The sequence below is a fragment of the Drosophila obscura genome, unplaced genomic scaffold (assembly GCF_018151105.1).
Source record: "Drosophila obscura isolate BZ-5 IFL unplaced genomic scaffold, ASM1815110v1 contig_4, whole genome shotgun sequence".
Classification (NCBI taxonomy): domain Eukaryota; kingdom Metazoa; phylum Arthropoda; class Insecta; order Diptera; family Drosophilidae; genus Drosophila; species Drosophila obscura.
The window spans coordinates 7,286,930-7,309,087 of NW_024542828.1; the positions used below are offsets into that span (position 1 = coordinate 7,286,930).

The window sequence follows — 22,158 nt, forward strand, 5'->3', positions numbered from 1 at the left end:
GCTCACGTTTCCTTGGCTTTGAGGATTATTACACTTAAATTAGCAACTTGGGAGCTCTGTGCGTGCAATACGGAACAGCCAGAATGGTGAATGGTGGAAACGAAGGCAACATTGCATAAAACATGCGTTTCGGGGGTTGCTCGACCATCCCCATCCCCAACCCCATTCCGCCGTGATGTTTACGTGCCTCGGCAACGACTCTCCCCCCGCCACCCAACACCATTTCTGGCATCTCTCCGTATCTGTATCTTTGTCTGTGTGTGTTGGAGCTGGGGTCTCTCTTTCTCTCGGTTTCTCTCCCCGAAAATCTGACAAAATCAAATTGTTGCCATTTTTACGCATTTCATTTAATTTGAAGAACGTCCTGGGCCGAAACACCTGTGGGACCCTGCCCCATCATTCAGGATACAGGCATCCAGGCGCCGGTCTTCAGTTTTGTAGGGGATGTGGAGCGCTTTAAGTGCCACATTTGACGTTTTATGGGGGAAAATTATGGCTAGGGCGAACATGAAATGTGTCTGTGTGTGTGCCTGTGTGCCTGTGTGTGTGTGCACAAGTAATGAGAAAATTTTTGTGCTTTTGTTTAGCTTAAATTAGCTCAAGTGATGAGTTTTCCTTTTACAGAAATTGGGGAATGGCATACAGATGGGGAAGGGGAATGAGGGGGTTGTGCCAAGGGAAATAGTAGGAAGACAAACAATTTTTCCACTTATGCAGATACCATCGGAATTTTCCACTCCACGCAAACTCCAACAGCAAACTTTATTTCCATAGACGACGACAATTGCTGGCACTGCTACTGGCACTGCCACTGACACTTCAAGCTCCATTTGGTTGCATTAATTGAAGTTTTTGCTGTAGTCCAGCCAGGGACAAAGAGGAACACTTTGATGTCAATCCGCGCTCTGATCGCTTTGGCTCTTTTAATTAATTTTTTTTTTTTTGCTTTGTTTTGTGCGCAACAACTCAACTTCAATTCCAATTCAACTCCATCTGTGATATCTGGATTTTACATTAATCTGAGCCACGCCAAGCCACCCAGTGTTGGCATTGAGTGTTGCCATCAAACGATTTTTAATTTCATTTCTCTCTGTCGCTGTCTCTCGCCCCACAAGTGGAATGCAATTTGTAACAGAGACATTGTTAGCATTGATCCAGCGACGACTTTTGTGGTCAATAATGAGAAATTCCTTTGGCTGCGCTTTGTAATCATCGAATGAATGAATGAAAAAAAACCCCAAGACCACCGAGCAACGAGCAGCCAGCAGCCAGCAGCCAGCACCGTGCAAAAACACAAAAAAAATCCCTGTGCAAAAAGCAAAGCAAAGTATTTGCACTCAATTCAATTAAGTAATGGCAAACGGCAAAAATCTCTTCTCTCTTTTTTTGTTGTGTGTATATCAAATAATTTAAATTCTTGTCATTGCGTTTGGGTTCTCTCTTTTTCGGGGGACGTCTGCCACTTCCCCTTATCCTTATATATGACATATGTACGAGTGAGTTTCTTCTGCTTCTGCACGAACAAGAAACGAATGGCCCCATTCCTTCAACCCGAACTCCACCCTCGCCATTCCGGGGATCTCTTGTCTTTCGTGGTCCCAGTTCGCAGGTCCCAGGAGTGTCATAGAGTTGAGTATACAAACACTTTGGGGGTCGGCATTTTCCAAGCAGTTTGCAGCGCCTTTGTGTTTGCCTCTGCCTCTGGCACTGTCTCTGGTTCAAGTTTTTGTTTTGACGCTTGCCTAAATGTCAGTTACATGTGCATAAAGTTATAAGTTAAGTCCACTTCAACGGCACGGCACGGAATATGCAAGTCAGCGCAGGACTAGGGGCCAGGGATCCCAAGGAGACATGTGAATGGCAAATGATTGCGTGGCTTCCGAGTGGCTGAGTGAACATCTCCAGCACTGGAGTTGTTTTTCTGGCAGTACGAGAGAGAGAGAGAGTCTTCAAGCCATTAACAGTATTAAAATGTTGATATGGGCTACTTGATGCAGGATTTTACAGGGCTTTTTGGCAGCTCTACTGGAAGTGATTGCGCATTAAATAAATTATTTTAGAATTATTAATTTAATAATGATGAAATATGAGCTGGAAATTTTGTGATTTGAGTGATTTTCTCTACCCCCTAGAGCTATCAAAAGATGGCCACAATTGGAAAATTCTATCGAAAGACGTTCTGACCTTCGAAGAAAATGCGCAGGAATCAGGAGAAGCTAGACCATAATATATTTAATTAATTATGATTATAATATAATAATATAATAGACTATAATAATATAATATATAAAAATTATAATTATATTAATTAATTCTAATTATAATATAATATAAATAATAATATAATATATAATAATTATAATTATATTAATTAATTATTATAGCTAATAATTATAATTAATCGTTAGAATTATATTATTATTAGCTATAATAATTAATTAATATAATTATAATTATTATATATTATATTATTATTTATATTATATTATTAAATTTATATTAATTAATTATAATTATAATATAATAATAAAATATAATTATAATAATATAATATATAATAATTAGAATTATATTAATTATTTATAATTATTATTATTAGCTATAATCCCTGTTTAATAATCTGTTAATAAATAACATGGCTTGCCATTGCTTAAGCTCAATAATTACGAAGAACTATAGTTCGTATGGATCTCCCCCCTGACTACATGCTCGCCCATCGCTGAATGCCTTTGGCGCATTTTCCAATACTTAAATTATCTGTAGAAAACTCAGACAGCTTTAACTTTCACTTAGCTTTCACTGCCCAGCCCCTAGGACTTTGTCGTGAATCTAATTAGCGCTTCCAGCTCATCTGGCGGCTTACATTGTCTTTACCTTCAAATCGTTGGAATTGTGCGGAGCTAGCAAACTTTCTTCCTCAGCGATTTGTCGCCTAATTGTTGGGACAATTAAATCATTAAAATGTTCAATGGGTAAATAAATTCTTTTGTCTCTATTTCTATGAGTGGTTGGGGGGTGTTTTGGCCACTTCGATTAATTCTGTTTTAGGTGGGGAGACTCCCCCCCACCACTACGATTGTGCGGGGAATTTACTTGTTTGTCCGCAAACTTTTAATCAAATTAAGTCGGCAGCAAAGCCGGAAATGTAGCTGACACAAAGGTGGACATGTGGCTTTGACGGCGGCTCGACGGCGGCTCGACGGCTGGGGAGACGAAAACTTTTGTCCTGTCAACTGGCGGCAATTGGTGTCGACAAGTGGCGCTGTGGGTAGTCCTCATCTGTTCCATCTTAAGCCTGCCCCAGCGCCCAGCCCCCGCCCCCACATCCAGCACAGAAGCCGCACAAATGCTCAATTAATAGAAGTCCGTTGACTTAATGAAATGCCGAAGGAATTTGAGGCCAGGCATAAGTACAAGAGCCGGGGATCAATGTGGCTTAGGAGGGGCTGGCTGCGACTGCTGGCTCCAGTTCTGGATTCGGGCTGCTGCCTGCTAGCTGCTGGCTTCTGGCTAATTGAATCAAAGCAATGTCCTGGCCTGTCCTGGCCGTTGTGTCCTGGGCACATGCGTTTGGCTTAATTGCAAAATTGGAAAGCATACTTTTGGGCGTGCCAGCGGCTGTCAAAGACATTCAATATGGCACTCGCTCTCTCTCTCGCTCGCTCTCTCTTTTACCCACTCTTTTACTCACTCTCTGATTCTCGCAATTTCTCTCGCTGCCAGGGCAGGGCGTTCCTCCTTGCCCCGTGTAAAGTGGACAGACAACAACCCTTTGCCCCCCTTTTTAAGTGCTGAAACGGTAAAAACAATTAATATTATGACCTGCAGGCACATTATCTCTACCAAACGGGTCTATGTCCCGCACCGCACCGCACCACCCCGCCACGACACGCCCCGCCACGTCACGCCACGATTTCCCATGGTCCTGTGCTCTGGCTCCTGGCTCCTGGGTCCTTGCTCCCCCCCCATCATTTTGTGTGTGTTTGTTTGCCTATCGCCTGTCACTGACAACAGAGCGAAAAGGGGAGAAAACTCTGTCAGAGCAGATACAGCGGGAGGGAGTGCGACTGGGGAACAGGGATTCCCTGGCTTGCCTTTTAAATGTTGAGTCCTGCTCCCTGGCACTCTCTCTCTCTCTCTCTCTCTCTGGCTGTCGTGTCCTTGTTTTTGCTGCTGATGCTGCTGTTTGTTGGCTTAGAATCTCCTTAATTATGCACTTGTTTACTTAACACTAAAATGCGCTTAAAGGGTTTCTGGGGAAATAGACTGGAAACTGGAAGCTGGAAGCTGGAAACAAGAGCAGCGCCGAGCGGATAAATAGTTGTGGGACCGACCTGCTGCAGGGCACACAGAGCAGAGCCGAGCCGAGCCGAGCAGAGCAGAACAACAAGAAAACGCCTTGGGTTCAGCATAAATTGTTTTTGCAATGGCTTATCAGTTAATTCTATTAAAATGGGGATCAGTTCTGTAACAAAATAGTATAAATAAAATAAAATTTAATAAAATTTAATATTTGGGGTGGCTAATTTATTAACAATTCATTTATTATTTATTAACAATTTATTTATTATTTATGTATATATTTATTTATTTATATTTTACTTATAATAAATATAAATAATAATAATAATATATTTTATATTTTATTTATAATAAATATAATAATATAATATATTAATAAATAAATATAAACATAAATAATAAACAAATAAATTGTAAATAAATTGTAAATAATGTATTAACAATTTATTTATTATTTATTAACAATTTATTTAGTATTTATTTACAATTTATTTGTTTATTATTTATGTTTATATTTATTTATTTATATTTTATTTATAATAAATATAATAATATAATATATTAATAAATAAATATAATAAAAATTAATCCGGAATAAATCAGCGCCCAAAACTAGAGTTTCGCCAATATTAGTATTATATCTGCTAGTTCTGCCTCTTTGAGCATTTAGTAGAGCCATCCAAACTGTTAGTTTGCTAACAAGCTGCTGGCAACTTGCAGGCATCCGTCCAAATTCCATTATGCTCACACCTCTCTCCATTCCATAGAAGAATCACTTCACAAGCGAGAGATTCTCTCTCAGCAAACTTGAATTGTTTGAGAGTGCCGCCTCGAGGCGGTGGCGGTTCACATTTCGGGGGGAGGGGCCAAAAGCTGCACAAAATTTCCATACAGCAGCCAGACGCAAATAATTGCATTTGCCCAAGCCCATTCCACTGCCACTGCCACAGCCACTGCCACAGCCTCTTTCAGTCTCTTCTATGGCATTTTCCTGCATTGCAATTTCCTTTACAAGTTTTCACGTGCAACTTTTGGGGGGTGTTACTGCTACTGCGTGGGGAGAGCCAACAATTGTGGGGCGTTGGCCATATGATATCAATTAAAAATTTGTCTAATTAAATTTGAAACTTGTAGGGGTAACAATGCCGTTGGCCGTTGGCCGTTGGCCGTTGTCCGTTGCCCGGCACAAGCCACTTGAACTCTGAACCCTCGACAAAAGAGATGCAAGAAGAATTGTGTGGACCGACACGACACGACACCCACTCAATGCTAAATGAACGTTGTACGACGACTTCAACAACGCTTCTTCTTCTTCTTCGAGAGAGAGAGAGAGTTCACCTTTTCAGTGATTGCCAATTTGTAGTAAATTTGCAGACAGCCACACCCCCCTTAGAAATGTCAATAAATGCTGAGAAATATTTGACTAGGAGTAGAGGAGCAGGAGCAGAAGCAGAAGCAGGCGAAGGAGCAAGAGCAGGAGTGGCTAGTCTTGAGGTTGGACTAGCCATCATCGGCACTGAAACTATATTCCAGTGCAAAAAGGTGGGGTGTGGGAGCTGCACTTTGGACCTTTGCCTAATTGCTCGCTGCAGTTTTTGGGTGCCAGCAGCAGCAGCTGGAGACCAGAGACCAGTGCTGAAAGTCTGTCCACCAGGAAGCTGTTGATTTTTACTACCAAATGAACACACACACACTCCGCTGCCGTATTAAAAGTTGCTAAATGCTTGTCGGTTGATGTCGGCTAGAAGAGTGGCTCTTGGGTAGGCAGTGGAAAGGAGCACAAGAGCCAGGGCCAGGGACAAGCCAAATCGAGTGATTGTCGGATGCTTGCTAATGAAGTTATTGTCAAAAAGTGCACACAAAAAAGCATTTTATAGAACAAATAGAGACTGCGGTGTGTGGGGGCTAGACAGACCCAAGGGATGCAAAAAAAACAAAGAAAAACAATTTGTTTAAATTGTAAATCAATCGATGAATCAACAGCAATGCATAGCAGTGCGATGCATAATTATGCATTGTGGCATATAATGTGCGATGCGATGCGATCATCATCATCCTGTCTAATCCCAAATGGCATTCAAACGATTTTGCAGGTGCACTTGCACAGATTTTGACAGACAAACCCCAAACCCAAACAAAATAGCCCAGCCATCTATCAGCAAACATTTCCCCACCACCACCCACAACAATCCGCTGGCCCCTGCCGCAGCGAACAGCAACCTGATTGCATTAAATCGCAAATCGAAATCGACTCATGTTTTATGGATCAAATGTGACTGTGAACCGGTGAATGCGGAGGTCCCTGGCACTGGCAGTGGGGGGGTTTTGTCTCTGGTTCTAACTACACATTTGAATGGACAAAGCAGGAGAGTAGAGAGCAGAGCAGCGAGAGCAGAAAGCACAGAGCAGAGAGAGAGAGCTGTAGAGCGGGGGCTATGGAGCACAACGAGCATTTTGCATAAATATTCCCTCAAGTGGGAACAGAGAACAGAGCTCGCCGCCCCGCCGCTGAGCGATGATGATGATGAGTTGAGTGGAGTGGAGTGTGGGATTTTTTGCAGGCTTGTCCACAGGCTAAACACACATTTTCCACAACAATTGACGTTGTTGTCGATGGATGATGGGTTGCTGCCTGCTGCTGCTGCTGTGATTTTCATATTTGCGTGCAAACAGCAATCGTTACAGGGCGCCATTCCCTGGGGGGAGTGCACTGACACATGTGTCTGCACTATGGCTCTATGGGTAGTACAGGGCCAATGCCAAAAGACAATACTACATACTGCCTAAGCTGTCTCGCGGGGCGTAAAACCCCAAAACCCCAAGCCCCAAACAACATTGACGAGCGAGCACAAACTTCGCCGGCAATAAACGAAGTTTGCCTTTGATTTTGGCTCCTTTTCGCTAGCTGGCACTTGCCAATGCCAGACCCGAGAACCGGAGAACCACACTGGCCGAAAGACAGGTCCCGGGAGTAAGACACAACACACACACACACTCCCCCTGCCTCTTGTGGCACAAAAATATGCAAATGTTTTTTGCCTGCTGCACTGCCGTGTTCCGCCTTCGGTGTTCGGTGTTCGGTCTTCGCTCTAACCAATCTAACAACCATATTTGGCCACTCCGCTTGACAGACAACACAAAAAGCTGCAACACAGTCCACACAGTTTAGGGTCCCCAGACCGCCCCCCTAGAACCCCCATTCCCCAAATGCCAGTCCCAGTGCCAGTCGCCCCAGACATGGCCAGCACATTGCCTGCAACGCCCCCCGCAAACATTTTTGGTAGCCACTAACGCGGCGAGTCTCTTCTTTGACTTTTGCCAACTTGCTTGCTGTGTGGTTCGTCTTGTTTTTTTTTCTTTTTGTTGTACACTTTCTCTTGGTTAGATCTCTCGAGGTAGCTTAACTTTTTGATGGGGTTTGTGGTGGATGCAGCAATAAAATTGCAAGCGTAGTGCACCTTCCCCCCCTTTTAGAGTATCCACGCTTCATGGGTACTTCAGTTTCTCTCCTTCGTTTGCTTCTTTTTATTTTTATTTTATTTTTGTGTGTTGGTAAATTCTGTGCGGCATGCAATTTTCGCTTATGTATGCAACTGTTTGTGTGTGTGTGTGCTGTCTCCCATGCCTCCCACTTCCGCTCACAGACCACGCCAGTCCAGGCCAGTCCAGGCCAGTCCAGGCCAGTCCAGTGTGTGTGTGGTGTGGTGCGGTGCGTCCGGTGTGAGTGGCTAACTTGATTTACTACTCAAAACCCACAACTCCATTTAGTCTGTCAATATGTCGATTTGGCCCGCCCTGTTGTCCACCCTGCCTTTATCCTACCCATCCCCATCCCATCCCCCTCCCATCACCTCTTCGTGTGCTTTTTTTTGCATGTCTTTTTTTTTTGGCGCTTCGCATGGAAAATACGCGTTTTGCTTACAGTAACAGTAACAGAAACAGAAACCATGTATGAGAAAAGAAACAAAAGAATGGAGCAGCACTTCAGGGGAACGAAGCATTTGATACCCTGCAGACGAATATGGGAGTGGGAATATTTAGTTTGAAATTAGCTCAAGCTCCCTTGATTATCTGCATCACCTGAAGGCAGAACTCAAATATCTAAGCAGCAAAGAAGATCCATTTAGATCTCATTTAAGGGCACCAATTTACGTTATAATTTCATTCGAAATTTTCAAGGTAGAGAAAGCGACAGATGAGCGAAAAATCTGAGATAAAGAAATGGGAGAGACAGTGTTTTGGGAGAGAGATTGAAGGAGAAGAAATCAAATCGAACTTTATGGCAATAATATTCTAATTTCAGTATTAAGCCTAATATGTATTAATATAATATAAATATATATAATAAAATAAATAACAAAAAAAAAATAAAATAAATATAATACAATATAAATAATATATGTATATTAAGTATAAGCATTAAGACTGAAGAAAATAACTCAGCTGTAGATTTTGGAATGGCAGTAGAATATCTCTAAGCAACTCATAGTTAAATAACATCAGTTCAGCAGCAGAAATTTCAGAGATCTCAGAAACAAATCGTACTCCTTTTGATTTTGCTGAAGGAGAGTCAGAGTTAGCTTCAGGGTTTAATGCAGTATATAGAAGAGGAGGATTCGTTTTATTTATTTATTTAGATTTACTTATAAGAATATTATTTTGTGTTATTTTTGTAGGTTGTGATGTGTTCAATTTATTATTTTAAGTTAAATTAACATTTACTTTTTTTGTTTTTATTTGAGCTCGTGGTACTTTACCTCGTTTTCGCTATGATAAATTAATATATTTAGCTTGAAAGTGTTTTTTATCTTGTTCTTTAAATGTTGTAAAATATTATTAGTACAGCGGAGGCAATGTCAGAGATCTCAGCAGAATATCCACCCATTAAGAGCAATTTTATTTCTGCCTAAGCTCCAATTATCAGTTATTATATTATTAAATTCGCATTAAACCAATTGGAAATGTTTGTTTTTGAACCGCTATAAATGCAGCTCAAGCATATATATTCCCATTCCCGGCAGTGCTTTGTTGTATTGCAAAACCCCAATATTCTCTGCTGCCAGATCGCTACAGAGCATAGCTTTAGCTTTTCCTTGAAGAGTTCCGTCTGCTGGCTGTTGCTGTTCTTCTTGCTGTCTGTTGTCCCCTGTCCTGTGGTCTCTTCCTTGGCCACTGCCATAATCGACTGACTGTAAAATTCCTATCACTTTTTTTTCGTTACCAATTTCTACCCCTTTTTTCTCCCCGCTTACTCTGCAGCTGCCTGGGCCCCAACCCACTCTGTTCTCCCTGCTGTTGCTCTTTTCGTTTCATTTTGTATGTTTTGTTTTTGCGTTGAGGGCGTGATTTGTGGGCGTAACGGTATGCTGTCTGGAAGACAAACCTTTTGTTGTCTAGCCTTTGATTTTGGGTTGATTTGCTTGTTTTTTTTGTACCTCCTTATGCCTGTGTGTGTGTGTGTGTGTGCTGTGGGAAAGGACATTTGGCTAAGCTAATGGGCTTCGACTGGACTGCAGAACAATCGAAAGATGTTTGGCATTGAGGTTGGCTTTGGGCTTCGGGGTTAGGCTTTGGGGGAGGAGTTCCAGTTCGAGTTCGAGTCCGTCCGTTTGCTGTGGTCTTCTCTGATTGACACTCTGCATGGGTGTGGCTACAGGAGTGTGAGTCAGTCAGTCAGTAGCTTGGAGACATTTTACTTACTACGAAAAAGGGTTATGCATTTGTTAGTACAATTTTCAGTTGACTTGCTGTCTGTTCTCTGGTTAATATGGACTCTGTTCACATTGGAATCCAACTGACCACACCCATTGTAATTAGACAATGCTCCTGCTCTCTTCCTTTCCCTGCGCACTGCTCCGTGCACTCTGAACATGTTTTCGCAATTAAGTTACGGTTTTTGTTGTCCAAATATTAGCACTTACATTTTCAATAAATGTCCGGTAGCCCCCAGGACTCTCAGCAGCAGCAGCAGCAGCAACCACTCATCGATGGCGAGGCTCCCTGGCTCTCCGGCTCCCTGGCTCTCCGGCTCCCTGGCTCCCTGGCTCTCTTGGCTCATTTGCATGGAAGTCATTTGTGTTGGCAGTTCAATAAGTTGGAGACTTCAGGTTCAGGTTCAGCTGCAGACACAAAGCCCCCACACAAAGGGGGAGAGGGAAGCAGGGAGTCCGATGTCAGAAGGTAGAATCTGTGGACATGGACTGACAACAGTTGAAAGATAAACAGTAATGGCACGCACTGATTTGACCGAGGAACGAGAGGACGGCGGCACGTGGGACGGACGGGAACAGACAGACAGACCTTTGGCTTTGGCTGGGACAGCTGACCACACTTGAGGGCTTTGATTGGCAAGTGGAGGGAGAGGGAGGGGTGGGGCATAGAGCGAGCAATTAGCAGAGAGAAATCCATCCGAATGGTTCGTCTTAAATGAAGCTGAAGCTGAAGCTCAAGCGGCGTTGAATGCCTCACTAAGTGCATGAATAAATAAACCCAAAAGACACTTGACGGTAGACTCTGCTGGACATTCCAGTATACCATCCTTGGCACCACCCCTGCCGCTCCCTGCCAACACATGTTAACAACTTGATGGACGAAAAGTCAAACTGCCCCAAAAGCTTACATTGTAAGCAAACATTTCCACAGCCATGGGGCAGGCAGGCAGGCAGAGCCTCAAGCTGCCTGGTGAATAAAAAGTCCACTGTCTGCCTCTGTTCCTGACGGGACGCACGAGTCGGCGGGGAGAGTACGGCCAGGCATATGCAAATTGAAAGGCAAATAAAATTATTATTCACATGTTTGGCATGCCCCATGAGCACTAAACTAACAGCCGAGAGAGAGAGAGAGAGAGAGAGAGAGCGAGAACAATGGACGACAACATGTCCCCACAAGGCGCACTCCAAGCACAGGAGGAGGTGTTGGGGGATGGTGGCCCCTGTGGGGCAGCAACTTTGATGGTGTGACAGTCCTCGTAGCAACTTTTCAGAGAGAGAGAGAGCTTCATAAAAGTCATCAGCATTTTGAGGGGCATATGATGTGGCTGTAACTATGACTGGGGCTGGGGATGGGGCTGGGGCTGAGTGAGTTGTGGGTTGGCCTTTTCAAGTCAAGTGAATAATTGGAAAGGAAATGGTGGAAGGTGGGGCAACAGTCGTAGCAGAACTTAGAGAGCAAATCACAGCCATGAATAAAAAGAAAGGAATTTTTCCATGCCCCCAAATATCAGTCACTGCGCGCTCTCAGCTTGCCCCTTAAGGCCTTCCCTCACTCGCTGCACTCTCTCATGATGCCCACTCATTATTAAAAATTCACTTGGCTCCACACTTAATGGACAATGGATGGCCATGTGCCCCCCCCCCCCAAGGGATAGGGCCAATAATTTCAACAGTTTTGGCAATTGCCGGCACTACTAAATAACTAATTGCGCTCTGAGCACAGAATGGAAGAGGACAACAGGTCAACGATGACAGCAGCAGCAACAAATGCAGAGCTGAGAGTTCCTGCCAAACACACACGAACACATTTGTCAGAGTGTACAGCAATTTGCTTTATGTATAAATTAAATAATGAAATTTAGCTAATTGCAAAACTGAAAATGGCAACAAGGACAAGCGGCCAAGACACACAGACAGACAGGCAGACAGACAGACAGACAGACAGGCAGACAGACAGGCAGACAGACAGACACACAGACGTAAAAGTCAAAAAGCATCTTGAGGGCAAAACTTGAGGATTTAATTTAATTTTTAATGCTTAAGTTTTTGGCCAGCCATAAATAAATAACGCACACACACAAGAAGCACAAGTAAAGGCAATCCAAGAAGAAGCCATGCCATGCCATGCCACAGCCTCACACATAAATGCTCGTATCTGTGTATCTACGAGTACGTGTAATCTTATTGAACATCTTGAAGGCGGGGGCAGAGCAGAGCAGAGCAGAGCAAATGCCAATATTTGTCTGGGCTTCAACTTGCCTTCAAATGATTGGAATGAATGTGCTGTGCTGTTCTAGTGCGAGTGCGAGTGCATGAACGAATATGTTTGAGTGAGCCAGTGAGTTGTTCACTTAACTTTTAGCCCTGGCCAAGACAAGATTTTCAATTAAAATTGATTTTATGCAAATTTTCAATTAGTGCAAACACTCGGCTGTCGGAAAGAGAGAGAGATAGAGAGAGGACCAGCAAGGGCAATAGACAAACAAACAAACAAACAAACAAGCAAACAACACACAAAATTCTTGCCAAGGATTTTGCTTGGCTTTAGTTCCCAATTTTGGTATGTTTTCTTCTTGCAAATATGCAATAAATATGCAATAAATAAAATTTAAGCTGCATTTTATTTTTATTTTTTGTTTTTTTTTTTACCCATGTGTCTCTGTTTCTTGGGGCAGGGTGTGGGGGTGGGGTGTGGGGTGTTTTGCTGCTCTGCTGCCTGTGTATGCTGATTACGTAATTGCATTTTAGATGTCGCAAAATTTTCGTACAACATTTTGGCGTTGACTTCATTCATTTGCAGCGCCTTTCAGCTTCAATTAGAGGCTCCCGACGACAGCGGGGAGAGCAGGCCATGTGTGTGTGTGTGTGTGGGGTGTGTGTGTGTGGGGTGTGTGTATGTGTGTGCAGTCTGCCTTACTCTTTGTGCGTGTGTGTGTGTGTGTGTTAAATGTTTTCCAGCATTCACTAATTGCATTAAAAAAGAAGTTCGCACCCGCTGTCTGCACCCCCAGCATTCCCCCATCATGCCACATGCCTCATCCTCAGGCGTTGTCTGGGCGCTTTCGCTAAATTATACAAAATAGAACAGACAACAAGGATGCAGGAGTGGCGGGGGCGGGCGGCTGCCTGTAGAATGAAGCATGGACACACGCCTTCAGCCCGGGCTAGCTGCTCCTTTGGCTGTCTTTGCCCCGTTTAAGTTGCAATTTGGTTGCATGTCACTTGGAAATGCTTTCAGACAATGTTAACCAGTTGGAGCAGCGGCAGCAGCCAGCCAGGACTGGCACAGGACTGAGACAGGACTGGGGACAGGACACTTTAGCCTCATGCTTCAGTCTCATTTTCATTCTCCACGCCAATGCATTAGTCAGAAGCGATTCAAACAGTTTGCGATGTCGGAGGGGGGAAGGATGCCATGTAGAGGGTATCCCAACAGGTACACACCAATATATATACAGCATTCGGGGAGTATATCCAAGTCGCTTTACAGGCTTCTATTTGCCATGCAGCCTAAGCCTTACCCTGTGCTACTTTTCTGGTTAGCTACTGCCCCCATTTGACACTCCCAACACCTCCAAAACTATCCACAAAAATCCACTTAAAACTGCACACCCATTTAAAGCCCTGCCCTGCCCCCATATCGATGTTATCACCAGAGTCAACATTAACCCATTAAAGCCCCAGTGCCTGCCTGCCTGCCTGCAGCAGCCACAAGTGTCGATGTTTGCTAAATCCCTGACACTAACAAAATAAAAACTAAAACTAAAACTGAACGTGAAACAGAAACAGAAACGGGACAAACATGCCCCAAAATGACAGACTGGTAAACTGGTAAACCTTTCAATGAAACTGAGCCGCAAAATTGCTTTTTAATGCCACAGCGGAGCGGTAGCAAAGAGCAGTGCAGCGGTAGAGTGAGAGTGGGAGTCAGTTGGGTGGGGTATACATACATATATAGAGGGCTATATCTAGCCAACCCTTTCTGTTCAGTTCAGAGTTTGCCTAATTTCCGCTGCCAGGCATCGGGCGGGGACTAAGCCATCAGATCAATGGGCAAAACTATGTCAGCAAAGGGATTTTTGTGTGTGTGTGTGTGTATTTTTCTGGCATGCGGATGCTCTGGCTACAGTCCTAAGGGTATGAGCATTTTAAGCAGCAGAATGCAATGCAAACTAGAAGCAAACATTTCCGTGTATCGCAGGGGCTGCAATCATGGCCCATAGCCATCAAATCAATGGAAATCTAAGGCATATTTAATTATAAATTGGGTTTAAGCTTGAACAACTTTCTCGGCCATGAACGCGAAAGTGTATTTCCATATTCGTCCAGCCCCTGACTGTTGCCGTTGCCGTTCAACCAAATTTTGTATTTTTTTTTGACTGTGAAAATCGGTTTAAAAATTGTTGACTCTAGCGAAAGTTTTTTGGTTTGGTTACGTTACGTTACGAGCTCGGCTATCAAGGGCAATTAGGAAATTGAATAAAGGCAAGCGGCATTGGGCCTGTGCGCCCAAAAATATGCTACGATTCAATGCACTTCAACAGAAATTGAAAACGATTCACACACACACAAACACACACACACACAAACTATATGAATTCCTGTGACATTGTGTGGGCTGAGTTCTGGTCTCGGTCTTGACAGACATAAATTCCGGGGTACTGGCGACATTTACTGGTCGGTCTTCAAGCCGGATCAACACTGACAGGTGTAAATTGCCGAAGCTTAACAAAAGCCACAGCAAAGCTTTCTCTCTCTCTCTCTCAGCAGAGTGCTCACTGTACAGCAGCGCCTGGAATGTGTCTTTGGTGTGCGTTTAATTAATTTGACAAGCAGCAGCATCACCCCACACCCCCAACCATTTAGAGTCTGAACTCCATTTCATGGCCAGAACGTCACTTAATTAATTTGCCTGCCTGACTGCCCTGCCCTGCCCTGCCTGACTGCCCTGCCCTTCCTTACTGCCCTGCCTGACTGCCCTGACTGACAGTCTTCAGTGTGCACTTAATGCCGGAACTTGAAGAAATACGGCCGTATTTTGTGTGTGGCTTCACAAATTTCATCACATGAACGAAAAGGCACGAGCCCCAGGCTGTAGGCAGCCAGCCAGGCAGTTCCTAGTCTCCTATTCCTCACTCAGATCTGTGTGAGTGTGTGTGTGTGTGTGTGTAAATCAATCAAAATGCTTCCGCCAAGTCAGGTCAAGTACCAGAACCTCTCTCTTTCTCTCTCTCTCTCTGTCTCTGTCTCTTTGCTCGCTGGGCTTGCAAAACTCCGACACGGCAGCGGAGCGGCCACTCAATTTATGGGAAATCTCATGCAAAAGTCTAAGAAGCTTACAAAAACGCCCCAAAATCGTTTACGCATTTTTAACCCATTATGCGATGTTGTGGGCCTTCCACCCACCACCCCCCATGGAAAAGGTTGTGACGCGTTGCTCTAAGCTGCTTTTTGGGTGGCGCCACAGCCCATGCCCCATGCCCATGCCCATGCCCATGCCCATGCCCATGCCCATGCCCATGCCCATGCCCATGCCCAGCCCATGCCCATGCCATTCCCTACCTCTTCTGTGAGTGATGCCGACAAACTCATTAGAAGCCAAAGGCTAGTCATAAATTTACAAACAGTCCGTAGACCAAAACCAGAGAGCAACTCTCTACAGCTGCCCCCTCTGCAGAGCAGAGCAGAGCACTCTCCACTTGGCTCTTTGTTGGCTTTCGGTTGGTTTTCGGTACCGGACTCTGTGTGCTGTGCCTTGTGGCACGTGGAAATGCTGTTAAACTCCAACTTCCTTAAACTGTCAGAGAGATTCGGTTTGTGTCGGCTACTCCGCAACTTGAAGAAGAAGAAGTGCCCGAATTTCCCCGAGTATGTTTTTGATTGAAATTAAATGGAACTCACGGCTACTGCACATACAACTGAATAAGAGAAAAGGGACTTGTGGGCAGCCTTTTCTGCATACTCCGTTTAATTGAATAATTTTAATTTAACTAAAGAAGCTAAATGTTTGTGTAATCTGATCAGAACTTACCCAAGTTTTAGCCATAGGTTTTGTATATAGACAGGTAAAAGTTTCTGGAAGAAATAGAAAGAAAATAAAAAAAGAAAATAAAAAAATAGAATTAAAAAAATAAAATAAAAAATATATAATAAAAATAAAATATATAAATATAAAAGATTATGGGAATTAAATACACAAATCTATGCATTTCTTGCACTCTTCCATTTAATAACTCCCCCATTTGACCATTTCCCTTAGCTCTCATCACTCACTAATGGGCTGCCAAAGAACAGAAACGCATCAAGCTGGATTACTCCGCCCAGCCACATGCATAAACTTCACTCCAGCTACCCGCCTGAACATCATCATCATCAAATATTGGTGGGGCAATCACTTCAATGCACTAAAATCCTATTAAATCTCGTGTGCAGTCAAAGCCAAACACCAACAAAAGCCAAAGCCACAGCCACAGCTACAGCCAGAAAAACATTAGTCAAGTGGGTTTCTTTTCTTTTTTTGGCTCACGAATAATGCAAATAAGTCGAATGGCACTGCCACTTGTACGCGTAGAGGTGCGGATAGAGTAGAGCCCCTGGTAGAGTGCGACTGAAACATATAATGAATGCAATTCCAGTCCCCAGTTCCAGTCCCAGATTGTTGCGTGGCTTTTTTTTTTTTTGAGAGTATTTCGAAGGAGGGTTTCTTTCTTGCACGTAAAAATGAAAGGCAAAAGCAAAAGCCCCCCACGAAAAAAACCATTTGAAATTTAAAACCAACAAGCAAGCATCGACTACGCATAATTTACAATACTCCTCCTGATCCAGCTGCTCCAGCTGCACCACCCTGGACTCTACTGCTGCTGGCAAAAGCAAAGCTGTCAAATCGTCAGCTCATGGAAATGTTTTATTCCCCTGCCTTGAACACAGAGAGAGCGTGCCGGAGAGGGCGCTGTGATTTGATCGGGCTCCTCCGTAGCATTTGGTGTGCGTGGGTGGGATTTGGCATCAGCATCCAGTCTCTGGCTTCAGCTTTGGCATTCTGCTCCACTAATGATTATGGCAGCTGGCAGCTCAAGTCAAGTCCTCAGCTCAACCTCTCATTGATGGGCTGCTCGCTCTGGCCTCACGTGCTGCTGCCCTGCTGGCTGCAATCGAATCCAACAAGCAGCCGAAACAAGTGAGTTTTGTGTGAATTACGTTTGGAATTGGAATTGGGTGCAAAGAGCGGGTTTTCATTTCATTGAACTATTTTTTTTTTGGTATAGAATCGAAGCCAATAAGGATAGACAGAGACTGAAAATCGTTAATTGTTGGTTTAGCTTTATCCTGAATATTGATAGACTGTTAAACGCTGTAAAATGATAATTGGTTCAGAGGAAACCCAACCTTAAACCAATGCCTGGCCGGGGCTTTAAGTCCGCTTCTTAGTTAATTTGATAAGAACAACTAATAACCAGACTTTTAACCACGTTAGTAACGAGTACTTGTGTGGGCCAACACGAACCACTTGTACTCCCTCTAAGCTGACCCAATTAGCCAGTCAGCAGACCCGCAGGCTTCATCCACAGCGTAAAAGTTCTCTGCGGGTTGCTGCTGCTCCTTTTGCTCCTCTCCGTTTCTGCTCTGCTCTGCTTCAAATATTACATTAAACATATTTTTATTTAATTATCGTTTTTAAGCCACACTCTTTGCCCTCTTGCTGGCCGTCTCTTCATCGCTCCCTCTCTCTGCGCGTGCTGTTCATGTTGCAGTTTTAATAATTTATTAAATTTTGTATTTCTCTCTTGCTCTGCTTCACACTGGCCTCCCACCGCACCCCACCCCAACCAGTATCTATGTTGCTGGTTTTTGCTGGCTGTGGGATCCCTGAGACCTTACAGCTTACTTGTGCGGCTTCTCCGCTCTCAGTTTTCTCTCGTTGGGGGCCAGCGCATTAGCTGCAATTAATTAAGTTTTACGCTGGCCATTTACAGTGGCTACTGTATGTGTTCGCACAGCAAATTAACAGTTCATAAATTTACCACATGCAGCCATAAATAGTTGTGGGTGTAGCAGAGCTCCCAGTTAGGCCAGAAGACTCATATGGGCAGTAAAAGGAACACTCAAGGGATCAAGTTCTTTGTAAGAATATCATGAGATCATGTTAAAAGTACCATTTATATATAAATATATAATCATGGTTCAGCTATAGATCATAGGCTGAGCGTTCTTAAAAACTATTTTTCGTTTCCACATGGAAGTTCTTGAGATGAAAGGCACGGCAATAATTCCATTTCGTCAGTACTTGACCGCATTTCAGTTCTAGTTCCATTTCTAAATGATCTCAAGAATCATTCAACTATGCTAAAGGGATCTTGTACCTATATATTTATGATACACATACCATTCGTATTGACTCTCAAAGGAAAAAAGGCAAAGCCACAGCTGCAAGCCGATAATTTTCATTTGGTGCAAAGGATCATGCGTTTCCCATATTTGCTGCGTATATCTAGCAAATATTTATGCTGTTTATAAACCTCAAACAGGCCGCAGACATCACGTATTCAATTTGTCATGAAAAATATAGAGACAAAAAAAAAAAACAGAGGAAAAACAGAGGAAAAAAAGAGGAAAAATAAGGGAAAAAAACATGCCCAAATAATAAGCCAAAGCCGAGGGGCAAAATTCTAAATCCAAAGCCGAGTTCGAGTCGCTGCATTCGCATCCGCATCAGCAGCATCAGCATCGGAGGAGTTTGGCACAAAATCCGTATATTGTCGCCCAGTCGGCAAAAGCAAATGTCAATTGTGTGCACCCGGCCTGTGGGACCAAGGAACAAGGCACAAGCAATCACAGGACCAGTCACCAAGTAGGGAATGGCCAATGGTGGTGGGGTTGAGTGAGGACACACACATACTCAACAAATTGCATGTCAACAGCTCTCCGGCTGGCAGAAATGTCAGCGCATTGTGGCCCGACAGGATTATCCCCGAGGTGCACCTACAGCGGCAGCGTTGAGCCCAAACCAGGATTAAAGATGACAAATAAAGGGAACGACAGAGAAGGAGCAGCAAAGGGATATATGTGCATATAGGTATATGACAATTCTAGCATTTGTATTTCCCCCAATCGACACAGTGGAAGTGGAATATAATTACCCATACATAGATCCTATTCCAGGCAGAAATTGCAGAATCAATCGAGCTTGTAATTCTATTTATGGGAGAGTAGACCCTTTGACCCTAGGCAACGCCCACGCAGCTGTTCATACCTGTTTTATAGCCACTCGAAAATGTCTGCTATTTAATTCAAAAGTCTAGTTTATTTATTTATTTTTTTTTACGAACTGTCCGTCAAACGGCATTGTCAACAGTCGCCGCAATCGTAAATTATTTCAGGTCTCTACCAACACAAAAAAAAAAAAAAATTAATTGTTATCACTGAGAGTTTATCGCTTGGAACTTGCAGTTTGCAGTCTTCAGTGTTCAGTTTTCTTTGTCCCAAAACTCTACCGTTAGCGAGTGAAACTAATTAAGTTTCCACAGAGTTTTTCATTTTTGGTAGTCCATCCATTCACTTGGTTTACATTTTTATGGCTTTATTTACGACCTTTCCTCTGGGAGGGGGGGAATTGTGTGTGTGTGTGTGTGTGTGTGTGAATTCTTTCCACTTCTTTTTTAATGCATTTTAATACTAATTACCACACGATCCACAGCCAATGGTGCCCCCCTTCTACACTTCTATTTTTTTTCGTTTCTTTGGCTGTCTGCTGCCCACTACCAATTTTTAGTTTACGACTTTGCCACATTTTAATGGCCACACAAATCCGTTAAAAGAGTTTGGAGCCTGAAATGTTATATACAATTTGTGTGCATCATTAAAAACGTAAAATGTTTGCGTCTGCACTAATTTCGTTTCTTAATATTTTTTCAAACACCTGAAAAACTCACTGAGTGACTTGAACTAAAAGGTATCTGACGGATTCTAATGATCCCACAGACACTTACCCCAGACTCAGACGCAGACTCAGATGCAGACGCAGACTCAATCAGAGCCAGTCTTTTTCCACCATCCAACCATCCATCCATCCATCTATCTGTCTGTTAAGTATACAATTTTATGGTTCATTTTCGTGGAGCATTTGTTTGTTGTTTTTTTTTTTTGTTGTCTGCTCCGCTTATTGCACTTAATGCAGCGTATCTTATTGGATTCTTGTAAAATTCTTGTACCTGTTCGACAGAGTTTTTTTTTTGGTTGGAAAAAAAGAGATTGTTTGACTTTAAAGTTCTCATTGTTTCTCTCTGTGGGGAAAGTAGATCTTTAAAGAATTTCTTACGGTTTTTAGCTAATCAAACTATGGAGGAAATGGGGAATTTCTTACTTAACTTTTACCAATCAAATGGGAACGAAATGAGCCCCAGAGAATTGCCTTTGAGTGTTGCCCAAATTAAAAGATTTGAAGTATATTTTCTATTTAATTAATACTAAAGTGCGCTTTGAGAACTCTTTCGCTCTTTTTAATTAGAGTTGGAAATTTTTGATTTAATGGCAAATAAAAATAAAAATTCTATTCTCAAATTTCTTAAACAGAAACAGCCTTTAAATCTTGCCACCCATTTAACATTTTAGTTAATATTTTAATCTAATATTTGACAATTACAAATTTCCCACACACACTCCTGTCTTTCCCCTTTCTTTCCACGTTCTAAATTACATTTTAAGCTGTGACAGGGAAATGGTGTTAACCCACAAAACCAAATTACTGGGCAATTAGTCGACAGCCAGAGATGAATCCAGCAAAACTCTTTCGGGCGGGGGGGCACAAAACTTCCATGACAACTTTGCTGGCGGCTAATCTCTCGTTTAGACAATTATTTATGAACCTTTAAATGAACGAGTAGCAGTAGCAGTAGCAGCGGAGTAGCAGCCGCAGCGGAGTAGCAGTGACTGGGAGCACAGAGTCACGGACTGGAGCAGTTTCCCAAACAGATTTATGAGACTTTTTCCGAGAGAGAGTCAGCCGAGTGCATTTTATGTGATTAACTTTTTATCAAATCCGTTCAGAGGAGCAGCAGCATCAGCCGCAGTACCTCCCTTCTTGCCTCATATTCTGGAGAGAGCTTCTGCCTCCACGAAGGACCTTTTTGGGCGACTGTTGCGAGTATTCTAAATATGCGTTTATTTATTTACGCTGTGGCCAAGGATCCATCCACACAGATGCACCCCCCGTTCCATCTGCTCCTCCTTCATGTTTGCACAATTTTCTGCTCCAAATCACTTTTGCCCCAGCTATGGGGCATCAGGCAACTGTTGCATCCTCCTCGGCTGCTGCCCTGGTGTGTGCCAGGGAGTATGACATGTTTGCAATTAAGGAAACTCTTAACTAAATGACAATGGCAAACGGATGGTGCTCCCACACACACCCCACCCCAGCCTGATGCTGTTGCTGCTGCCATTGGAGGCATGAAGCTGAGTTGCATGCATTAGTTACAATCCCCCATCCCCATTCCCATTTTGGGCACAACCCCCGTAAGCTTTGCTCTGCGGATGGAATTGTTAACTCGGAAATTATGCCATCTACTAGAATAAATGTTGACAAATTGTTTTGTAAATTTCAAAAGTTATTTACATTTATTTAATATTATGCCGGCATAAATGTTTATCTGCCGAGCTTTAGGGCACACAGCGGGGGCACACACACGCACACAGATCTGCTGCTGGACATCGTCTGCAGGTTATCAATAACTACGAGTAAGTGGCAAGTGGCAAGTGCAGCAAGAACTGCCTTACCAATCAAGGAAATTCTTACAACAGATTTAGATTTGAAATCTAATTTACATTTTACACAAATTAAATTAAAATATTTAACGGTTTCTCAATCGGTTTTTGGCATGGGCAAGAAAAATAACTCGAAACTTCATTTGTTATATCATTGAAAAGTAGACAGTTTTTAAATATTTGCAAATATTTTTCACCGATCGAATCATTGAAGATTACACTGGCAAATGATTCAAAATCGATTTTATGCTGATAAGTATTCGATTACAAATCCAATCTTAGCCAGTACATAGTTAGTTCATAGTCTATGCTATAGCCATGCATTACTGCCTGGAAAATTGGTTTTTATTTAAAAAATATACCCTCTAATAAATCCCTAATAAAGCAA

At 43.0% G+C, this 22,158-nt stretch overlaps 1 long non-coding RNA gene across 1 annotated transcript in view; it reads right to left on the reverse strand.

Moving 5' to 3' along the window:
• Positions 1–4,403: 4,403 nt before the first annotated feature.
• LOC121404764 overlaps positions 4,404–22,158 on the reverse strand; it is a 30,359-nt gene continuing 12,604 nt past the window's right edge. Inside the window, exons 2-3 of the long non-coding RNA XR_005968194.1 lie at positions 16,045–16,088; positions 4,404–4,465 (exon numbers count right to left, since the gene is read on the reverse strand). This is a non-coding gene — a long non-coding RNA (uncharacterized LOC121404764). The remainder of the gene's footprint in view (positions 4,466–16,044; positions 16,089–22,158) is intronic.